Raw genomic sequence first — 23,859 nt, 5'->3', positions numbered from 1 at the left:
GTTGGGCTAATGATATGTATTTCATCGTGGGCTTATGAGAATTAAATTAGTTTCTGTCAGATAATGCATTGCATAAGGTCTGGTTATTGTATGTGAGAGCCGGATGGGGAAAATCGGGGCTATCACCCTTGCACGTAGCAGGAAGGAGTGGAACATGGTGCTTCAAGCCATCTCTTTTTATCCTTTGTTCCCAAACTTTTTGCAAGATTGATATCACTTTATATCTGTTGTCTTCAATCTTCATGGCCTTCCATTTGGAATCATTTTGTCATGTTACTTCATGTACACTATACAGTTTTTTTTTTTAAATCTCTGACTACAATCTTTTTTATCTCTGACTTATTCTGAAAGGAATGATTATCTCGCAATTTATGAGGTACAAATGGAATCCAGAACACTGGCAGGCAATGTCAGATAAGAATGTCAGAAATGCCTTTATTACTTATTTCTAATACATTCTATAGGCATATCTACCTAATACATTTAGGCTATAAAATGTAATTTGTATATGTCATATTTCAGGGCAGACGTAGTCTTCCCCTGTCCCCAGTGTACATTTCCCTGAAATCAACTGTTTTTAGAATTTGAAGAACATTGCTTATTTTAAAAGTGACAATCTGAGAAAATAGGATTACTGTCACAAAGAATGAACTGTTAAGGAGGACAAGGTGTGAGATCAGAGTACTTCATCTTGAATAAACTTCTCTTGTGTTGGATGGAGTACAGCTTTATAAAACCTTGAAACAGTGAGGAATCATAATTGGGTAACATTCAGCAAAATTACTGGTAGTTTTGAGAAAAAAAAGCATACAGTTGCATGCATAATGAAAATAGTGTAGTTTTGAAAAAATAATTTGAAGCCAGCTATTCTGAAAGCAATTGCAAATGTGTATGAACTGGGACTTGGTGCCCTTTGTATGGCCTGTGAGAACTTGCTTTTCAAAGGTAGGCTTGTAGTATGATGTCAGTGTTTGTGTCCTCTTGAAGAACCGCTATTTCAATATAAGATATTCCCTGTTCTCTGATTATAGCATGTGGAAGAGATATAGTTTTAAACCTCTCAACAGCTGAAGGGACTGTTTCAAAGAACATTAAATTTTTTTTTTTGTTTGTAGGTTCGTTCGTTTATTTACATTTGGAGGAGGTACTGGGGATTGAAGCCGGGATCTTGTGTGTGTTAAGAGGCGCTCTAGCACTTGAGCTATACCCCTCACCCCCCATGAAAACTCCCCAGTTCTTGTCCTGGGCAATCAAATATCTGATATGACTTGTAATCCTGACTGCTCTAAAAGTGAATTAGTAATTTTTCTGTGAGTTTTTAAATCTCTTACTGGAAGTAATCATTTCTTCCATAATTAAGTTGTTTTATTATTTATTTTTTCTGAATGTTGTATTAAAAAGAACTCTTAAGCACAGTGTGACACAGTTAAGCGTATAAAAAAAACTTTGTTTTGAATAATTTTGGGTAATTGTAGCAAACCAGATGTTGCTAAGTTCTAATTTAATCAGAGATAAAAAATATTCGCAATATAGTTTTGTCTAGCTGTCAACTTAGATAAATGAATCCATTTCAATCAGCATGCTCCTAGTGGAAAAAGGAGGGGATATCATAACATTTTTCTAGCTACATTTGTTGAAAATAAATATTAATCTTCTATGTGGTTAAAACCATGCTGTGCCAATTTTATCATAACCATAATTGCAGAGAAGCCTTTTAGATTTTTTATTTTGATGAAGTTTACTTCTTTTTATCCTCTGGAGGCATCGTGTTAGATTCTGATTTTCATTTCGGTTATATGACCGTGTAGGTTTGTGTTCATCTTTTATTATCTTGAGGCTACTTGTTAAAAGACACTATTGGGTGGTTTTATTCTGCAAACATAAGGCTATGACATGGTCGAGATTTTTTTTTCCCCTCTCAAACCTAAGCCTCTGTCTTTAAAACCTACGCTTCTGTTTTTACCTTTTTAAAAAATCTGTTGTAATTCATGGGAGAAACTTAAATAGTAATATTTTATATATTCCCTGTTCTCTTTTGTTCTGTAGCATTACTTAAGACAGAATACTTCCAGAGCTCTGCCGACTTCTCAGAAAATGGTGCATAAAATAACACACTAAAGGAAAACAAAAAGCAAACTAACAAAACAAAATAAAGCAAGGCATAAGGCCAGGAAAAATAATGTTAATTTCAAGCTCCATTAGAAATGCCAGTGAGAAGAATGGCAGGAAAGGATGATAGGTACAGGGACCCAACTGGTAAAGAATGAGTTTATATGTTTGTATCTTCTTATTGTGTAGTTGGGAAAGGTGGAAAGGAAACCTCAGGCCATAAAGTGAATAATTACCTCTTAATACCCACAACATCACTTTTCTATACTAATAAAAGTTTTGAATTATTTGCTGTCTTAGGGGCCTTCAGTATTGCTGTATAGAAGGGCTGTGGTAAGGGGATTCAACATGGCTGTAACTGATGATTTTTGTCATATATATGGGAAGCTTGTAGGGAAAATTGTTAGTTCAGTAGAAAACCACTTTAGCTGTAATAATTACCAGAGCTAATTGATTGTTCCAGTTTATGTGGATGTTTGTCTAGGCTAGTCATCGAGGAAATACAGAAAGTGAAGATTGAAGTTGGAATTTTATTTCCATTTCTAAGAATAATTCTGAAACATGTGACTCAGATTTTTTTTTTCAGGTCAGACTCTTATCTCAGTTTTGTTCATGTCCTCTTCAGAAAGCAGGTTTTGAAAGTGTTCTTAATTGGTAGATAGAAAATTGGTTGGAAACATTTCACAAAATTCTCTTTGGAGAGAGACAGAGATGCCAAGGAAGAGGGGGGAAATCATACGTGTAGTTTTATCTCCTTTTGCTTTTATTACAGCATTTTGAGGAAAGAGTGGAAAGCACATTTAATGGTCTCTCTGCAGTTAGGATACTTTGTACAACATGAACAGCGAGAAGAAAGTGAAGCAGAATTTTCCTTTTATGGGTTTCTCATTGGTCTTCCTGCTTTGGTGACTTGACGCAAGAGAAATAAAACAATTCTCTTAAGATCTCCTGGAACACAGTGGTTTTGAATGTACGTGTAGAACCAGATTGGTGAGTGGTGGTGTCAGTCATATGCCTATACTTGGGTTTCAGATTTATGTGTCAACATTGTGGGTGTTTTGCCTACACACTATGGGGTAACAACCTGTATTTTGTTTTTATTTTTTTTCCTCTGTGCTGAGGGTGTGTGTCTGAATGTTTGTGACCTAGTGATTGTTTGGGCAGAAGAGGTAGGTGGTTTGGAGTCGCCTTGTCTTTCTTACATTGCCTAGTTTCTGTCTTCCCTGTGCCTCTGGAAGCACAATAGAAATGACAACCTAGAAGCAAGTGATCAGCTCCCAAGGGCAAAATATGAAAAGGTCCCAGACTTGAAAAGTGTTATTTGTGGAAGTCTCCAAATATTACATTCAGAAATGTGAGTTCACAGAGTACTAGGTAAGTGTCTTTATGTTTGTTAACCTTTCTTTCACTTGAAATTCTTGATGCATCCTTTAAATACATTTTCTACTCATAAAATTTCTATATTGGTAAGTTAGAACTTATTTTTGGAATAAAGTTTAAGAATCATACTTTATTATTTTTTATTTCCAGAGAGGATCTTTGTGTGTACCTGAGTGGGGTTGCAAAGACAGATCTGATGTAAATTTCCTATCTAATGAAAGACCTTTATCATTGCTCTTTCTTCCAGCTTTCAGAAAGCTTTAAAGGTGTTTATTTTCCTTAGCTATAAGCTTTGGGTGGACTTACTCGTATCTCAGGTGTGTTTAGGTGCCTCTACTCAGGTGTTTACTGACATTAGAAAGTATGCTACATGAATGTGGAAGCCACTCTTATTCTTTTAAGACTGGTTACAATTTTGATATAGTAGTGGCCAGAAACTTGAAATGTATGAATTTATTTTGATACACAAATGAAAGTTCCTCAGTGAAAGATTTATTGCTTCTTACTAAAGTCCTGTATGTTTGTAATTTTTTTTTAACTGAAGGCCAAAAAAAAAAAAAAAAAAAAGAGAAAAGAAAAGAAAAATTGGACTGAGTCTTCCAGATTTTCTCTGGAGGAAGTAAAGAAAAGTCTTACATTTTTTTTAAGGTATGCCTAGTGTAATAGTGTATAAAATGTGTATGCCTAGGGAATGGTGGTGTTTAAAATGTATGAGGAGAGGTTTAACAGTTCGTAGTGGTCACCTGGAGGTGTAGAAATGAGCACCCAGCTGCTCGTTTGAGGGCATCTCTTTGAATCCTCGGCAGACGCAGTCCAGGCTCAGCGGCTTGGCTAACTTGTGTGCACCCCTGGGCTCATCGACAATTAGAAATCCTTGGCAGGGCACCTGTGCAGGGAAGTGTCGACTCCAAGGGTGTGGAGGCACCAACCCACTGCCTTCTCCAGCTAGGTAGTGACACTTCACCATTTCTGTTGCCTCTGTATGGCCAGGGAACTTGAAACAATCTATAAAAGAAAGACAGTCTTTCTACACATTAAATGTCATCTTCCGCATAGAGCACCAGCCACCCCTGCTTGCAGGAGCACGCAGTCGTTGCGGAGGCTGGAGGGGGGCAGAGTGCCTCTCTCATGCTCCTTTAACTCTGCTCACCAGTCCTCTCACTGATGGCCTAAAATCTATGTGTATCGTATCCCTTTGCAAAAGGAGGGGGAGATTTTTATCATTTCATCCCAAAGTTATAAGCCATTCCTGGAATTAAGCAATTTGGCCTCTGGTGCTTTCAGTGTAGCTGCCTGGTAGAGCAGAAGGGCAGTCCAGTGACCCCAGGGAACTGGAAAAGCCGTGTTCCTTTGGCATCATACTGTGACATGTGCCATTTCCTGGGTGGTACTGTGGGCTGGTTAGCTCCCAATCAAACCCACCTTCTTGGAGTTGATGGTCCCACGATTGAAAGGCTATGTAAGACTGAACCTTGTCTTACATGTAGAAACATGCCCAGTTTTACATAGCTACTGTGCCAATGTCTGCCCTTCCCTTTTCTTCTCTTCCCATCTCCATACTGACAGGGACATTATCCTTCCTGCCTTAACCTCTTCAACCTCAGTGTTGTCCTAGGACATAAATATAATGTCATTTAACTATCAAGTAATAGGGCAAGATAGTCCAGTGTTTATCTGTGCAGATAATTGCAAATACCACCTTGTTGTTCACTTCAGCAAAATATAGATTAATACATTTTAACAGGCATCTGTTTAATAGACATCTCTGTTTTTACTTCCTTCTGTTTGTTTAGTGACATCTAGTTTAATTCCAGAGCTGAGCTTACTTCATTCTTAGAGAAGCAAGGCCCTTTCTTCTGAGCCCCAGTCAACAGTCAGAACTGGTCTTTCAGCAACAACCTTGGCTCATCAAGTTCTTTGGGTTCAGTCCTATGTATCTCTTTTCTTTCCTGGCCCATGGTCAGAGTGAAAATCCAGTGACGTTCCCTACTTTCACTTATCTTTTCCATCACTGCTTTTTTCCCTTTTTGTTCTTAGAATTCTTTTGCTGAAGGCTCTCAAGTTCTCATTTTTCTGTAACAGCCTCTCAGAATGCTCCCCATCCCCAGTCTTTGTCTACCCAAGAATTACCATCTAGAATTTATGGTGACTCTTCGTGGGTGACAGGTGAGTCACTGTGCCAGACTTAGATTTAGTTTTCTGTTGTTCCTTTTCAGTTCACATATTAGCGTACACATGGTCATTTCTGAGCCGGTTATAATTACCATGCTCCCATCAGACGTTAGACGGCCCCTCACCTTGGCTCGGTGAGGGGCGTCTCGGAGCCTGTAAGTTACCCGAATGGCTGAGATTAATGATCACTTCTTTAAAAGAAAACACCACGAGTTCACTTTAGAGTTTATTTTGGCTATAACTAGAGAATCTTTAGAATTTGTAACAGTAAATAAATCATTTCATTTTGAAGTGTGCGAGACAAGAAAAATCTCCCTCTCTCTTTGTTTTTTCCTGAAATGTCATATTAGTTTCTTCATTGTCAGAAACCACTTGTTTTCTGTGCATGTGTGATTATTCTAACTCTAGGGTCGTTAATAGAGCTGAGATCTTGATATGGAGTGGCCAGCAGAAGACCATTCATTTCACGGGACTCTTTTTAGATTCTTGACCTTAGATGAAGTGCAAATACCACTGCTGAGGTGAATAATCTTTGAATTACAAAGTAGAATGTATTTGACCTTTGTTTACTGATCTCACTTTAAGGGAAAAAGGAGGAAGTGAAAATCCTGGGGGATTTTCTACTTCTGCTTCAGTTTGCCTAGCAAACAGCTTGAGGGGACAGCTCAGGTGGGACTGTGGCATGAAGTTGTAATTCCACCCCACTCTGGAGACATGTAGGTGTTAGCTGGAAAAAAAACGATGGAAAAGGGATGTTCTACAAAATCCAACTCTTGTCTACTACCCTTAGAATAAATAAAAGGTTTATGAAAGTGGAGCCTCATTATCTTCATAAATAGAGATTATTTAAACTCTTAGCGAAGAAGGAATGGGAAATATATCCTACTGATAAATCATATTTGACCTCTTTAAGATACTTAGAACTTGATTATTTTACTAATCTGTGCTTTGGAAGCAAGTTATATATCTAAATGATCATAAAATCTTTTTTATTTACAGTTTTGTTTTCTGGAGCTCAGCATGAAATGCAGTGCCTGGCACATAATACATGCTTCATAAATGCAGATTGAGTGAATGAGGGGTAAAGCTTTGTCTTGCAGTTACAAAGATGTCTGCGAAAGATGGCTTAGGGAATTTTAATCTTTCCTTATGGCCACATATTTTCCTGTAAAGTGTTTCTTATCTTTCAGAATTATATTACAATCCTAATGGAAATGAATGATCTGTTTTTTTTTTTAATTCTTGCCTTGGCTGACTGGGCCTTGGAATTTTATGACTAATAAAATACAGTGTTTCCCTTTTCACTTTCAAATGTAGCACTTAGATTTTCATTTTTCATTCATGGGTCTATCTTTGTAAAACCATTCTGCTGTCAACAATCAGAGGGTAATAAGCCCTAATTGTTAAACACAGTCAGTAGAAGCTGTGATATGCTGATATTCTAAAGCTTTGAATATTTAAAATGGTCGTCATTTGACGTTCTGTGACATCTGGACTGCTCAGCAAGCTACTCTAAAAAAAGAACTGGGAATTTTCTTAAATGTTTTATTTTGGATCAATTTCAACTTAGAGGAAAGTCGTAAAAATAGTGTGAGGAGTTCTCATATACCTCTTAATCAGCGTGCCTTAATGTTACCATTTATGTAACTGTTACGGTCTGAATGTGTCCCCCTGAAATTTATATGTTGAAATCCCAATGTCCAATGTGACAGTATTAGGAGATAAGTCCTTTGGGAGGTCTTAGGTCATGAAGGTGGAGCCCTCATGAATGACATTAGTGCTCTTATGAAAGAGACCATACCGAGCTCCCTAGCCATCCCCTTCTACCCTGCGAAGACACAGTGAAAAGACTGACACCTATGAACCAGGAAACCCTACCAAACACTGAATCTGTGGCACCATGATTGCGGACTTTCAGCTTCCAGAACTGTGAGAAGTAAATTTCTATTATTAATAAGCTACCCAGCCTCTGGTATTTTGTTATAGCAGCCCAAACAGACTAAGACAGTAACTTTAGTTTGATTATGAACATCTGGAAATTAACTTTGGTAAAATACCATTTACTCAATTCTGAGTTGCAGATCTTGTTCAAATTTCATTAGTTTTTCCACTAATGTACTAGGAGAGTTTTAAAATGTCGATTAAGTTATAGTTGGAATTGTGTAAGACTGATAATTTTTGCCATTGTTTACTTTCTTAAAATAGTAATGACAGGTCATGCCTCTTTTAATACATGATGCTGTAATAATGGTGTTCCTTTTTTCTTATCCTGGAGTTCATATTCGAATGCTATCATATGAGAAAAGGAATACCATTATTATTTTAGGAATTCATTAAATGTTACTGATGTTAACGTTTTATTTGTATCACCATTTAAACGATCTTTTCCGTAGCATGATAAATTTTGCACTTCCGAGTCAGTGTGTCTATAGAATCAAGTTAAATATCCTAGTTTGATTTTAGATCTGTCATACTATAAAAGCTATATATATACTTCATCAATCTCATCAATCATAAAAACCACTATTCTTATAGTAGAAGATAGTAAGTGGTAAAAAGTAAATGTTTCAGACTAAAACAGGACTGAGAGGAATTTAAGCATAGCAAACTGTGATAGAGGAAAAATTTGATTATTTGGTAAAAGGCCTTCCTTAGTCCTTAACGTATCTAACAGCCCGCTATGTGGGAAATTTTCCTGTGTGTCTAATTGTATGCTGCAGCATAGATTAAATCCCTCTTTGTCGGCAACCGATGATAACTGGTTGTCAGCTCATCGAGGGCAGGTTCAGCTCTTCTTTTTCGTTACGGGTTTCAGCGGAGCATGGTATCTGGCACACGTGCACAATCAGTGTCTGCTTACCTGAGGGAGATTTGGTCTAGAGGCAAAGCAAGGACTTGAGAGGCCTGCTCAGTTATCTTCCAGCTGGTAGGCCCAGGCTCTGAGCATTTTCAGGGAATCTTCTGGAACGTTCCTCCCTGTCACCTAGTCACACCACACAGCTAGTGGTCTGCCTGCTATGCACGGTATTTCGTGTGTTTGTGTCTTTGCTCCTGTGCTTATTGAAGCCTCGTTTGTCTGTTTATGGGTAGTGAGCAGTAACGAAACAGCCTCTGCCACATAAGTTGTATATATAGTAAATTTTTGAAATAAAATCTTCCAAATAAGTATTAATAGGGCAATGAAAAGAAATACTCTGGTAGCCCATCTAGACATTATTTATTTCATAATGTTTTGAGAAAACTTGAATTTTTGGGTAGCAGGGTTTTTTTTTTTAACATTTGAATTATAATGTACATATTAGACTTCTTGATTTTCAGGTTGACATTGGATATCTGACATTTTTTTACCTTAATTTTTTTCTTTTAACCATACATGTGGTAATTTTAATTTATTTTAATTTATAAATGTGTGAAAAGCCAGGCTAACTCAAATGACTTTATGAATCAAAAATCCAGAATGTACTTTAAAAGAACTTATTTCAGCATCTGTTGTTTAAGTGAGGGCTAAGTAAATTCTAGAAATCAGAGTGCCTAGAGTGTAGATTTTGGCTCTAGCAATTATATGATATTGGCACGTCCTGAGTCTCTTGCAAATTGGGGATCCTAAGTAGACTTATATCAGTAGTGTTAAGGTTCATGAGATAAGAGACCTAAATCACATAGTGCAGTGTTTGGACCACACGGAAGACTTAATAAATATTAATATAACTCTTTAAAGAAGGCATCATTTTAGTGTTTTAAATCACCGTATACCATATGATAATATTTTGAGAGAGGACTGAGGATAAATTAGTGTAACATATCATTGCTTGGGAATTAGAAGTTACACTATTAAAAGCTATATCATTTAATTTTGGTATATGTTATTTTCCTTTTAGATAAAGAAGAGATTTGTTAATTTACTTTTGAATAAATTTAGAGATTATCATAACATGTAAGTGCTTTATCCGAGAATGGCAGATAATCAGGCAACTTTAAGAATAAAGAGCAGTGGAGAGATGGGAACAAGCGAGGAACAGTATGACAACAGGAGGAGAAGAGAGCTGTCAGATGATGGTGACTAGTAAATTTCCCCTTGCTACCATAGTAGTTACAGTGCTGCCACAGAGGCATTTTCATTTTACTGGGCTCCTTGAATAAGAATATTGCTAAATTCAACCAAGTGAAAATCTAAATGAGATAATGAAGACAAATATGCATAAAGAGATTTAACCAAATACAGCTTTGTCTTCTTTCTTGGTGCAAAAATCATTCCAAAGGGGAGTAGTCCCAAACTAGTGCAGCAGGTTGGTGATGACAGTCAGACCTGAAACTGCTACTGCTTTATAGCCCGGTCATGTTGCTCTTATGTCCTTTGGGCTCTCATGGGCCCACCATGGATGCTTTCCTTTCAGCCCCTTACATTCCAGGCGTTCATGTCAGCCATGGGAGGGAGGAGAAAGTTGTGCAAAAGTGTTGGAACTAGGATTGGGAGAGGAAAACCTCCCTAGAAAACACTCAGCCTGTATGTCTTTCATCAGTGGTGAGCTGCTGGGCCACTCCTAGCTACAAGGGCCTCAGGGGAATCAAGTAATTTTTTAAAAAGCACATTCTTACTCCAAACAATATGAAGTTTCTGTTACTTTGGAAAAGGCGGAGTGAATGATAGGCCACTAGTCCTGTCTGCAGAAGCCCTCGGCACAGTTCTTGGCACACAGTGAATCCTCCGTGTCTGGTAGCCATTCTGCTGTTGTCCTTATTGTTACTGTATTGGATTGCATTTCTTTTAGATCATCAGGATTGGTCCTAGTTTGGTTAAATGCAACAGTACTTAGTAGAACTTCCAAAAATTGCATATATTCCAAATATCGCAGCCCTTCTTATTTCTGAATTTGTAATGTGGGCTTAATTGCGTAAGTTGTTAAGAAAGTGTAATGAGATATTTTCCCCAATGTTTTTAAACCTTTTCACTCCCATTGTGTGTTTTTTTTTAATTTGCACAGTTAGGTTTACAACAGATAACATATTTACTGTTTATCTGAACCACCTGTCACATGAGTTTTATAGTAGCATAGCTTTAGTTACCCATTCAACAAAATATTTACTGTGTGCCTATTAGAAATGTATCTTGATATGCGTAATAATATCTTGAGGTTTATCAAGCTTGTCGATCACTCTCAAAGATTTTAGTCTTATATAAAAGTGAATTGTCTCCTGCGGGAAAGCACCGATAAGAATGGGGTGGTGTGGCTTGGGCTCAGCCAGGCAGGCTTCTGTCCCCTGCAGGCAGCCAGTCCACGCTGGTATTCATTGCGGTGGACAAGGAAACCGACGCAGCAGCCCAGCTGGGTGCAGTGGCCCAGGACAGTGAGGCTTGTTAGAAGGATCCCTAGGAGAAGACAGCCTCAGCAGCGCGCAGGGCTGGACCAGGCGTGCCGGATGAACCCTGTGCTGCAATGAAAGGAGATACGTGCGATGCCAGTGGGTGGACTGAAGCTGCTGTTGTGCCTGTAGTCTCCTCTGGCAGGTGGGTGGAGCAGAAACTGAAGCCGGAAGACATCCTGTGACTCCAGGAGAGAGGGTTTGAAGCAGGAAGAGGCCAGCAGCTGACTAGTGATTCACTCAGGGCAATACTTTATGGAGGTTGTTGGGAGGGGACAAAACACAAAAACAAACCGTCTCCCAGAATTAGGCCCTGGTCCTTTCCTTTCTTTGGGAATACTGTACTTTACCTCCATCTCACCATCCTTCCCTCTTCACCTGGCAATTTCAGGCATGTCATTTAGTGTCAGATTAGAAGTCACCCCCTCTTCCCCTTCCCCTGAATCTGGATAAGGTCGTCCTTCCTGAATTTCCTTAGCAACTGCACTCCCTTTGCTGCAGCAGTTCTCAGCGCTTCTGGTCACTGTCTACCTGCTTTGTTTCCCACAAACTTTACGTGTGCTCTTTGTTTTATCCTCTGGGGCTGTCTCACTGCCTGGCACATGGTAAATGCTAAGCGTAAGTTAATCAAAGGTATCCGTAATCTCATATACTGCATGGCAGTTTACAGTGCCTGCGTAGGAGTATATTTGAGCGTATAACACTGAGGAGTAATTATGACTGCGCTGTGCTGTTTCAATGCCAGAATGAGACCATTAGCTCGGAATAAGGAGAGAAGCGTTCCTAGGCAGATAGATGAGGAAAATTCCAAGGTGTGAATTTGTGCAGGTGCTTTACCGCCCAGAGCCCCAGTTTCCTAATCTGAAAACCTTGGAGAGGATGGTGACAACTCCCAGCTGGGACTGTGTGAGGATTAAGTGTGGAGAAACCAGACTCAGGCTTGTTACAGGGTAGGTGATCAATTACTGTGATATATATTAGATTATACACTCTGATGTAGTCTTATCTGGATTTAAAGAGAATGTCGATTTTGGAGCCTGTTCACTTAGGTCTGAATTCCAGTTCTGCCAGTTACTAGTGATGTCACTTTGGAAAAGTAAGTTTATTCATCTTGAAAGTGGGCTAACGATAGCGGCTGCCTCACAGAGCTGTTCTGTGGACTAAATGGCTGAAGACATGTTTAGAACAGTGCCTGACCCTTGAACATGTGCTCTAAGATACTCAGTTATTAGTATAGGCAGAGACACTAAAAATACTGTGTGAAGAGGCAGGCCCTCAGCTTTCATCAGGGCAGTCTCCAGACTATGACCAAAGGAGGCCACGTCGTATGTGGAACTGCCCCCAGCACCACCACCCACCTGAGGTTGTCATCAGTCATGGTGAGTTTGTTCTTTGTGTAAGCTTGAATGTGGGTTGAGGTGGTGTCTCAGTAGTTCTATAATGTAGCTCTATTCCAGAATTAAGTGCTCGAGTAATTATTATTACTGCCTTTTAAAACAGATTTCTTTATTTTATAATTAGTACTAAAATCCATTATGAGAAAAGCCATCTAGTTTATTCTAATACATCAGTGAAAATGTAAATATCAAATATAATATATAAAATACCAAATATAATAATAATAAAATTTTGTATTCAGCATATTAAAATTACTTTTATTTGAGTTTTATTTAAGTGCTTCTGTACACATTTTTCACTTAGAACCATGTCATCTATTTAGTTTTGAGTGTATGGAGTGATGTGAGTTAAATCCCTACAGTTCTTCCTTTTTAAATTAATCTCCTTTTCCTTTATTTTAGTTTCCTGAGCTTCTGCCTTCTTTCTTTTCAAGGCCATTGCTCTCAGCCCTTTTATAACAGATACACATTTTATATTTTTTCCTCCCTTCATCCCTTTAGTTGCAAGATGTGTTAGCTGTTCTTCCCAGGCTTTACTGCTAACATAATACAATGCTTGTACTTTTTGAGCTGGATGAAATATTGTATTTACCATCCAGATCCTCCATTTTATAGACCAAGAAGTTGAAGTTGTGAACAACAGTAATGAAGTTAGCCTGAAAGCCACTATGTCTCCTGGCTCAAGTAGCCCATGTGGCCGTGCTCTCTGTGCTGTGGGAGGTGGAGGCTCTTTAGATTGGAGCTGGGGAACTCTGGAGGGTCGTCCAGACAATACATGAGAAGATATAATGAGGTTAGTTCCTGCTGTGCTGACCATGGAAATGTTCCAGTGTTGCAATTAGAATTCATCATAGATTTGTGTAATGCTTATTAACCAGTTAATGAGACAAACAGGTGAATTTAAATTGTGTATTCAGCATGCAACAATTACATATTTGAGTACCTGTTAAAAACCGTTGGCGTTGGTCTGGTTACTAGGGATCATAAATTAACAACAATGATTTTTGTCCTTGAAAATTTTTCTAGAGGGGAGTTTTCTAATGCATAATAAACTTAAAAAAGTGAGTAAATTACATTGCCTTTAGGAAGATACGTGCTGTAGAAAAAAAGACAGAGCAGGATAAGGAGATTAGAATGAAAGGTTGAGGAGAATGGAAGGCAGGTTGTCACATTAAATAGGGTAGGCTTCATTGAGAAGGTGACATTTGAATAAGACTTGAAGGATGTCACAACATATAAGGAAGTTTAATCCAAATTTCTATACAATTTCTAATTGTATGGAAGTTAGGAAATGAATAAAGAAAGGAGTGTGTATTTGTTATCTCTACTGTTTAGACATTGTGACATGTAATCCATAGCTATACCTATGAACCCTGCTCTAGAGGTGAAAAGTAGATTTCAAAGACACTTGTTAGGGAAAACTTCAGTTACTAATAAGGAGTGAGGCAAAATGTATTGATAGGATGAGGATGAAAGATAAAATGGCTTGCTCAGGTTAAGGATTTTGGCATTCTCCTTACTCCCACCATGGAAACAGCCTCTTTGAGAAGAGACGATTTTTTTTCCTTTTGAAATACTACACTTTTTTCATATTTATAGTAAGTTTATCATATCTTAAAATATGTTTGGTGAAATGGCTACTGGATTTCTAATGACATTTGCATCAATTTTGGTGTGGAGTTGCTTATGAAAGACTGTTAATGTTAATCTGAGCGAGTGCAGGGGCTGCCCTCCAGGTTCAGCATCAAATTTAACTTGTTTCTTGACACTGGAAGTCATTATAAATGTCAGAAGTGCTTGCCAATAACTCTAAGCTGTACACCCACATATTCAGTATTCCCAATCTAAGTAACATTAACAACATTTTATGAGGGTAGGGATTTTTTCACCACGGTGAGCTCTAACTGCCAAGTAACTCACAAGTCCTAGTGTAGTAAAGTATGAGCCCTGTTAATACTGGAGGATGCGGGTAGAAAAGCTTCTTAACTTGTGACAGAGAAGAGTATTAGAATACACTTCCTTCAAAATTCCCGTTATGGTAGAAGCTGTGGTTTGGCAGTTGTGGTTTAGCACATCTAAGCTGCCAAAGTGCGAGTTGTATCTGTTATCACTTAACTGCAAGGAGAATGCTGCAATGTCAATAATCATGCTCTGGTTTTAAAACATATTGTGGATCAGGCCAGTCAGCAGAGAAGTTGAAACTGGTTTCCTGAGACTGCATTTGATGTTGGATCAATGTGGCATTGACCTGAATATTGTGCTGAATGGTGTGGCAGAAAGAGGATGAGCTTTTGGAAATTTTGGGGGTGTGTGTGTGTGCATGGGTGTTGTGCTGATGGGGTTTTTAGGAGGAGTCAGGAATTCTGATGAGTAAAGCAAGAGAGGTGGGTGTCAGCCAGCTGCTGGGTGTTGACACCCTGATAAGGAGTTTGGACTTTCGTGCAGTTAGCAGGTGGAGGAAGCGAGGATATGTAGTTCTGTGAGGGAGGCTGGTTTAGAGATGCCTCTGGGAAAGGTGTTAAGGACCTAACCAGGCAGTAGCCATGGGGATGGTGAGAAGTGTACTGGTATAAGAAGTTCTAAGGAAGTAAAACATTTAGGAGTAAAGACTAAATCAAAGATGGATAGTAAAGGAGAATGAATCTAGGTTTATTTACATGTTGCTTTCCTGGGAGGTAGAGAGGATTGTGGTGTCATTTTATGGTCTTAGAAGACCATGAAAAAATTTTGTTGGGAAAGATTGCATTCACTGTAGGACATTTGTTTCCTTTCTACATGGGTATGGGCTGGATATAGATTTCTGGAGCTACAGGTGGGATTTGGGCTAGAGATTTAGATTTTGGCATCTTTGTGCAGAGGTTGAGGCCAAGGTTATGAATTAAATTACTAGGAAGAGTCATAAAGTGCAGGCGTAGGATATAGCCAAGGATAAGTTCGTGGGGAACTCTAACATTGAAGGATCAAAACTAGAAAAGGGAAATAAGAAGGAATGGTCAAAGAGCTTGGAGGAGAAACACTTTAGTTTAAAAATGGAACCAAAGACAGTGTTTCAGAAGTTCTTATTTCAATGTAATTAGTGACTTTTCCAGCGCAGTGTTACTGAAGGGTGCTGATGGCTGAAAGATGATTGCGGGGGGTTGGTGATTGAATGAGGGGGTGAATAAGAACAGACAGCACGTGTAAATTATTTCCCCATTTATTGGAAAGAAGAAGAGAAAGCTTTGGCAGCCTCCAAAGTAGAATTGTAGACAGCTGTGAGGGTTGGTTTTTATGTGTTTGCTGCTCCGCTCACTTGCACTTTGGAGATAAGGGAGGCTGGAATGTGATGCTGAATGGTACAAGTCACTCAGGAAAGAAGATCTGAGTAAAAGCAGAACTTAACAGAGCGAGGTCCCAGAAGACATGGAAGGAGAGCCTTGGTTTGTTCTTCTGCACGTAGAGATAAAAATACATACTTTAAGGCTGTAAGGAATTATTGAGAAAGTATGTGCTCATTTGTCTAGTTAAATGCCTAGTGGTAAAAGGCACTCAGTAGATGTTAGGGCCACTCAGCCACCAAATCCTCACTCCCAAAATGTGCCTTGCTGACCTAGAGTTTGCACTAGCAGATACGTAGTAAATGAAAGTACTGAACTGCACTGTGTTTACTTTACCCTACATTTATGATAATATAAGAAGGGTTGAGCTGGTTGATCTGTAATTCTTAATTTGCCAAGTTTAAGCTTATGATTTGGCTAACTTTTTTAATTACCACATCTTTTCTGGTGATGTCACTGATTGTATAAAGCTTTACAAATATAATACTTGTAGTTCAGAATGATAGTGCAGCGTGCTAGAGTTTGTGGACCAAACTGTTGCTTATGAAATAGAGACAGAAGGGACATAAAGATTCCTCAAATGGTGAGAAGCACAGAATGGATAAAACATAGGTGTGTAAAACCATCTCAAAGTGACTGAATTGCTCCCTGGCCTGAAGCTCTTTGCTAGGACTGAGTTGAAGTATGACTAGATCTGGTGAAGTAGTGCGTCACTCAGGAGAAGAGCTGGGTAACTGTGAATATATAGAAAAGGGATTCTTTGCTCATTGGTGAGACCATCACTTTGCTGAGCTGGATAACTTGACCACCTGTGGAGGTCTTTAAATACTTGAATCAACTGATGCCTCTTGTTCTAATTTCTTGTTTGTTTGACTTGCCCTGAAGTCTGCCTTTGGGGACTGATGGATGAGAGACCTCTGATACCTGGGTCCCAGTGAAGGTCATTTCTTCTTGTAAATTAGTAAGTTGACATTCTGTTTATGTGTATCAGTCTCTGTGGGCTTGGGTATAGTGAAATCTGCTCTTGAGAAGCCTTTTTTCCCCTAAATGTGCAGCTTTCATCAGTGTATCTAAGCATGTGAGAGTGACTCCTCCTCTCTGCAATGTGGCAGTGAGGAGACACCTTGCAGCTTTTTCCTGGCCCCATCAGTCATTCTTCTACCCTGTGCACCATGGAGGTACAAAATTTATACCATTGAAACTCTTCTTGTTTATTCTTTGGTATTATATGAAGACAGTCTTTATTACATATGAATATTATTCTAATAAAGCTTTCTAGGGATTATACATATAAAATAAATTTTTGCGAGCATGCATCAATAATATGATAACAAACTATTTTTAGTGATTTTTAGCCTCTGTGAGTGGAGGTCAGTGTAAGATATATAGGTTTCTGCAGTCTGTCTTATTAAGTTTAAGAAAACCGTGATAAATTCTAGTAATAATTCCTCTGAATTACAATTGTCACATGAAGTTGTTTTGGAAAAATATTATTTATTTCATAATTCAATAAAGTGAATTAGAACTAAGTTTCCTCAGTGGGGTATGTATCAAAACTCTTTTGTCTGCACAGTGAAATCATTACTGTAAATCTGTCTAGGCCGGCATTCTTCCTGTCCTTTTACACAAACAAGGCTATGAACTTGACTTTCTGGTTCAGATTTTACTACATTAAAATCTTTTGCTCCATGTGTGAATTTACATATAATTCTTCACTCATTTGTTTTCAAAATGAAAAGAAATGTATTTATTCATCTGTAGTTGTATTCCATCTGAGTTTATGGTTTTATATTTTACTTCATGATTGTTGCTGACTAGTAAGGAATCACTTGTTTATTTTCCTTAACGTGTTGTTGTTGTTGTTGTTTGTGAATGCATGAACAATACATTCTGAAAATGTTAGGACTCTTCACATTTTCCAAGTATACATTCATTTGGGCTGCTGGAAATTTTAGGTACCTTAAACTTTTCAGATTTAAGAGATTGAAAGCTTTATATAATGTGTTTTATGTATTTTACTATCTCTTACCTATACATATGTCATACTTTTTAGTTTCGTGGATAGGTTTCTGCTGAACGTTTGAGTATGTTTTGGCCATCAGTTCTGGGTTAGCTGCATTTTCCTCCACTGGGGGAAGGAGGGACAGAGGTATTAGACTCTCAGTTAGTCCGTTAGCCGCTCTATTCTTTGACACAGGGAGAAACACAAAATGAGACGGCAGAGATCACCAATAACAAAATCCTAGAGTTTTTTGTCTATGACAACTCCATGAGTGAAGCTGAGAAATGCCGTTTTTTTCTTTGACCTGAAGTGTAACCCTGTCTGCATTTTAGATGTTCTGAATATTGATAGAGATCATGAAAGATAGACCTAACCGTTAGCTTTAAGAAAGCAAAAAAAAAAAAAGCTGTAAGATAATAATTAATGCAGCTGAGCTTTTCTGCAGTTATTAGTGTTCTGGAAATACTTCACTAACTTGCATTAGCTTTTTGAAAACTGCAACATCTATTTTTAAAAATTGGTCAGTAATCACATCTCTAGTGCATTAAATGTTAAACAAGTTCTTAAAAGCCAGATGATATTGTGATATTGCATATGAAAACAATATGCAAGTGAATGGTCAGGATGAAATGCGGAAACACAATAAAAACATTTCGGAATACCTTTTGTAACAATGTGGATCTGAGGCACATACTTTGACACTAGCTCTTTTGCACTTCTGAGATTGTGCTGGTGTCAGTTCATTGGAGGCTGACAGCTTTCTCTTTTTAGCTGATTGATTTTGAATTTTTCAAGCTGATTAATGTTTTCATTTGAATGGTAATGCTGACTTTGCAGAAGATGTGATCTTTTAATTAGCAGATGCTGAGATTAGCATTAGGGCTGAACAGTAATTAGCATTTGTTCTTATAGTACAAGAGCACAAACTAAGTGCTAAAGCGGTAGAGCTACTGTGTCGACTTTTCATTGCCTCTTTAGATCTTCTTTATGGGAGAGGTTAATAATTATTGAAATACTTAATCACTGTGGTACTAAAAACATTTTAACAAATTGAGGATTCACTTGAGAGAAAATATCTATTCTTCAGTTCTTTTAGACTATCTGTATATATGTATGATTCTATTTTCAAGGTTTCCCTAAACTTTTACAAGGAAACTTAAACATTATTTTGTGAAAGTTTAAATTCTTATTTGTGTGTGTGTGTGTGTGTATACACACAATATGTAGTTATCTGAAATAGTCCAAAGTCTTGGTTTCCAGACTGACCATTTCAGTAGCACTCACTCTATTTCAAAAGCGGTCTTTAGAATCAGCTTAAAATTGATGAGTCCTAGTTACAGACAGTAGAGTGAAGGGGTGAAGGATTGGAGTTTGGGTTCAGGCAAACTTAGATTCAAATCCCTGCTATGCCACTTCCTAGGGCATATCACTTGACAGTTCAATTCTCAGTGTCCTCAACTGTAACATGAAGATTGTAATAGAATTGCTGTGAAGATTGAAACCGGCATTTTACATAAAGCATGTAGTGTACGTTAAATGACAAGTAACTGTTACTGTTTTTAAAAACATACCATGTATATTAAGTAAAACTCATTATGACCTATATTTTTAAAAATACAGAAAAAAGATTTAGCTTAGTTAAGCTTGGCAAAGAAGATAATTATTAAACACCTGTAGGGTAACTAAACCCTCTTTATTTTTTTTAATTTTATTTTTTATTGAACTGTAGTTGATTTACAATGTTAGTTTCAGGTATACAGCAAAGCGATTCAGTTATACATATACATACATAGGTATATATATTTTTTCAGATTATTTTCCATTATATGTTGTTCCAAGAAATTGAATATAGTTCCCTGTGCTATACAGTAGGTCCCTGCTGTTGTTAAACCCCCTTTAAATAAATATATCTTCTTTTTCCAGATAGGTTTGCATTTCACACTGTTTTGTGAGCATCGTGTGTGCCTCCGCCTCCTCTCCAGACAGCCCTGTCCATTGTGTCCATTCAGCTCGTGTTCATTTAGGAATTTGACAGATCGGCGGAGGTGTCCTCTCCAGAACTCCTGCTGAGCAGGGGCTGTTTTTTTTTTTTTTTTTTAATGGTTTCTGCAACAAAAGATAGGGAAAAAAAATCAAAGTGTGAATGATGACATATAAATTCAAGTCCGTTTGGCCACATATACAATGTGGACTACATTTTTAGGTTGAAGGTAGAGGACAGGGTGATATTTTATATGGAATGCTAACCTTGTGGTTGACTCCTTAATGTATATCGAATTTCAGTGTAGTGAGACTTTAGCCACTGGTATTTAAAGAGGAAATTATTGCTAATTCCTAGTGCCTGAATTGGTAGGGTCCTAGGTAGAGTTTTTTTAAAACTAGCGATGGCATTTAGAACAGCCCTAAAGTAAGTGCTTGTACATCTGTTACTATGGATGTTACGCTCTCCCAGGAGACATCAAATAGAACACAGACTCTGAGTGAGCAGAATAATTGACAGTCTAAATCTCCATCCCGACTGTTTGCTGCGTGCCCACTTAAATACAAACACAGGGGGAGAATAACAAATGAGTCAAAGTAGATGTCTAGAAAAAAAAAAAAAAAAGAGAGAGAGAGAAGAAGCTACAAGATATAATGCTTTATTTTTTTGAGAGGGTTTAAGTGGTACTTGAATGTAATGAAATTTTAACATGAAGAGAATAGGATTTTCTTTTAGAGTGTCACTTCCACTGAAAATAGGTAAAACTAAATATGACATTGAAGTAGGACAGTTGTTACTTTAGACTTAAGAAACAGTTGAGAAAGGCATTCTTGAGAAAGAACTGGCTGCTGCAAGTTCATAAAGTTCATAAACTGAAATATGCGAGTGTGTATTTAGTGGAGTATCAAGATAATAACGCGGTTGATTACTTGGCAACCACTTCAGTTTTCAGATCTGACTCACTGGGGTGTTTTCCAAACTGATCTCAGAAGAGCTCCTTTTCTGCCTGTCTCCACAAGACCTTTGCTTTGCAAGCGCAGTATGAAGAAAAGTTCATTGTTTGAGTAAAGGAGAGCAAAGCAGAGCTTACTTTAATGTATATAAAATAGATGTAAAGGTCTTTGTCATTGTTTTCTTACTCTTTTAATGCTGAAATAAAATGTAGTTGAGTAGGTGATAGCTTTCTACATTTACTAATGGCACATTTTAGGGAAGTTCATGGGTATACAGAGCTCTATACAGATATTTTGATGGTGATATACTCATGAGCTACCGGCAGGTTCTTCGTAACCGCTCATTTCTTTCTCGATACTTGCCAAAGGATGTACTTTTTTTTTCATGCATTTACTTGTTTAGTGTTTAAGGTTTCATGAGAGATAAATTTATCTTGTTCATTACAATTTTCTGAATAGTACATCTTTGATAATTATTTGTTGAATGAATTGGTGAAAGATTTTGTTGAAGCTAATGGTGGTTACGATTTTAGTGGCTGTTGTATCTGCATAATATATAATACTTACTGAGCATTTACTGTTTGGTCTTTCATCCATTATTTTATTTAAATTATTGAATTGTGTTCTGTTATGATAATTATTTTAGATTAAAAAACTTTATACACGTATATTCATACGAAATGTGGTGAGATTTATACTGAAAGTATAAATCTTTGATAATTTCTAGACATAATCTGATAAATTAATTAATGGAACAAACATAGCACATGTTGGGCCTTAAAGGATAGAACCAATACAGTGATGAGATGAATAAGTAGAAGGACCATTCAATAAAGATGACAAAGACATTATGATAGTTTTCATAAATGTTTAGGGTAGAAGTTTCAGAAGCGGTTATGTGGTTCAGGATAGATTCCAGAAGATCTTCAGTGACAGGCATAGGATTTTTTACCTCGTCAAGAAATTGGTAATACCTCATCAAGAAATACCATGTAGATTCTTGAATAAGGCATCAATATACTGAAACTACTTTCGTCAATACCCATTTTAGGCAGATTAATCTGTAAGTGACTTGGAAATGCTTTTTAAGGAAATTACTTTTCTTATTTTTAGGATGGGTATTGTAAAGAAATTTTTTTTATGAATGCATCTTTTTTTTTTAATTGAAGTACCGTCAGTTATAATATGTCAATTTCTGATGTACAGCACAGTGCCCCAGTCATGCATATACATACATATATTCCTTTTCATATTTTTAAGAATTTTTTAAATTGTGCTTTCTATATTTGGTTTTTATAAAATATGTTAGTTACTTATATTTGAATTGGAAATGACCTGTCTTCCATTGTCCACTTTTAACCAGAATCTTTCTGAGATTTTAGTAAACATCACCATTATCTATTGCTTGGTTACATAATAATGTAACTTTTTTTTACTCGTGAGCACAAAAATACATTCAGGTATGTCATTCCTTCTTAGTATAGTTTGAATTCTATATTTTGCTAGCAATATACTATTTGAGAGAAATATGTCTTGTGTTTCATTATATTTACATGTAAACATTAAAAATAACTAAATTTGCAGTTGCGTGTGGCTTGATTTGGGTTATCAGAATATATTTGGTCATGAAGCTCCTCGTTCACCTCTTTCACCTAACTCCTTTTTATCCTGGGCAACACTGAGTCACAGTTTTATTTGCTTGGTTATCTGTTTAACATCTGGGGCTTTGCACAGTTGTAACCTCAGTGAGGATGGGGACCGTGTCTGTCATGTTGCACTGCTGTGCTTCCAGTTCCTGCAGAGGACCCGCATGTAGTTGGTGTTCAGTAACTGTTCAATGAGGTGAATAAATGTCTTCCAGACCGATGAAATTGTGCTTCAATGTTTTTTAAACATGGAGGATTGTTGATTGCCACAAGGAAGCCTGTGAATAGCTATTTGAGTGCATCTGCAATTTTCCTTTCTTTTTTCTATTATTTCATACATTGATTTATATTTGAATCAAAGGACATTTGCATTATTTTAAGAACTAAATCTCTTCTGTATATATAAGCATAAAATTAGGATCAATGACTGAAATCTCAAGAAAAACTAGGGCCTGGGTTTATCAGTGAGGACCTTTCCAGTGAAAAAGTTGCCTACATTTTTCATGAGAACTAGCAGTGCAGAAAATACATAGGAATTCCCAGTACACAAGTTATCATTGCCTGAGGGCTGTTGGCTAACAGTTTTCCCTAAACTGTTTAGGAATGCGCTCTTATTTGTTGGGTAAATAGAATATATATGATGATTTCATTTTTGTAGACTATCCTCATCATACTTCATAAACACATTCTTAATTTCAATGTTTTAACATTAAGGAGTATATGCATTTTAGAATTTAATCTAGCAGTTTTTGAACAGTTCTATGCAAGACACCGTTCAAAGGGCATACCAATAATTTACTGTCTCTGGCTTTATTTGTAAGCTAGTGAGGAAATAGGACAAGTGCGCTGCGAAGTGCCATGCGAACATTGAGGAGAAACAGTTTCAACAAGGGAATCAATTAAATGCTCACCAAAATAGGTAATATTAGACATGAACATTTAAAGACGAGTAGAATTTCAGGAGGTGATTTGGTAAGAACCCAGTGGCCCCACAGTGTGTTAGGAGTAGGGACTTCAATTTCAAACCAACGGGGAAATACACACAGGAATCAGATGGAAATCAAGCTATCTATATTATTGGTAGATCTCCATGAGAAACCATGGTCTGGACCTGCAGCCAGTGGTTTTTCAGATACTTCCCCCTCAAGCTTAAGTTAAACAGACCAAGTGAGAAAAGGCACCCACGTCATGGGCAGACTTTTTACACCTTTTTCTTGCTAAACTGAAGTATGTAGAATTCAGTAATAGACTCTCAAGGTCCTGCCCACCATGTAATCTCTGCTTCTCTCATGAGGAGTGAAGATTAGATGGTCAAATGTGTTTTCCTTTTAGGAGTAGAAGTTTCTGCATGAGGGAGGGGATTAGGGTTTCCCCTAACAGTACATATCTTAATAGAAACTAGCTTTTAAAGTTTAAATGTTACTTGTAATATTTAAATAAGGCCTTGTTAGTTCTAATATTGGCTTCTCTTTACAGCTGTCATTTTGTTTTGAAGGAAAACTAATTGCCATTCTAGTTCCTCTTCCTTCAAAGACCTTTAA

General features: G+C 37.4%; 1 long non-coding RNA gene across 1 annotated transcript; it reads left to right on the top strand.

Annotated features, from left to right (window-relative positions):
* Nucleotides 1–10,721: 10,721 nt before the first annotated feature.
* On the top strand, nucleotides 10,722–22,509 carry LOC116657426. The gene is made up of 3 exons (XR_004312504.1): nucleotides 10,722–11,167; nucleotides 18,021–18,027; nucleotides 22,500–22,509. It is a non-coding gene; the product is annotated as an uncharacterized LOC116657426 (long non-coding RNA).
* The last annotated feature ends 1,350 nt before the right edge of the window (nucleotides 22,510–23,859 follow it).

The sequence above is a fragment of the Camelus ferus genome, chromosome 2 (assembly GCF_009834535.1).
Source record: "Camelus ferus isolate YT-003-E chromosome 2, BCGSAC_Cfer_1.0, whole genome shotgun sequence".
Classification (NCBI taxonomy): Eukaryota; Metazoa; Chordata; class Mammalia; order Artiodactyla; family Camelidae; genus Camelus; species Camelus ferus.
The sequence above is the reverse complement of the archived record's forward strand: the minus strand, read 5'-3'. Positions and strand labels throughout refer to the sequence as shown.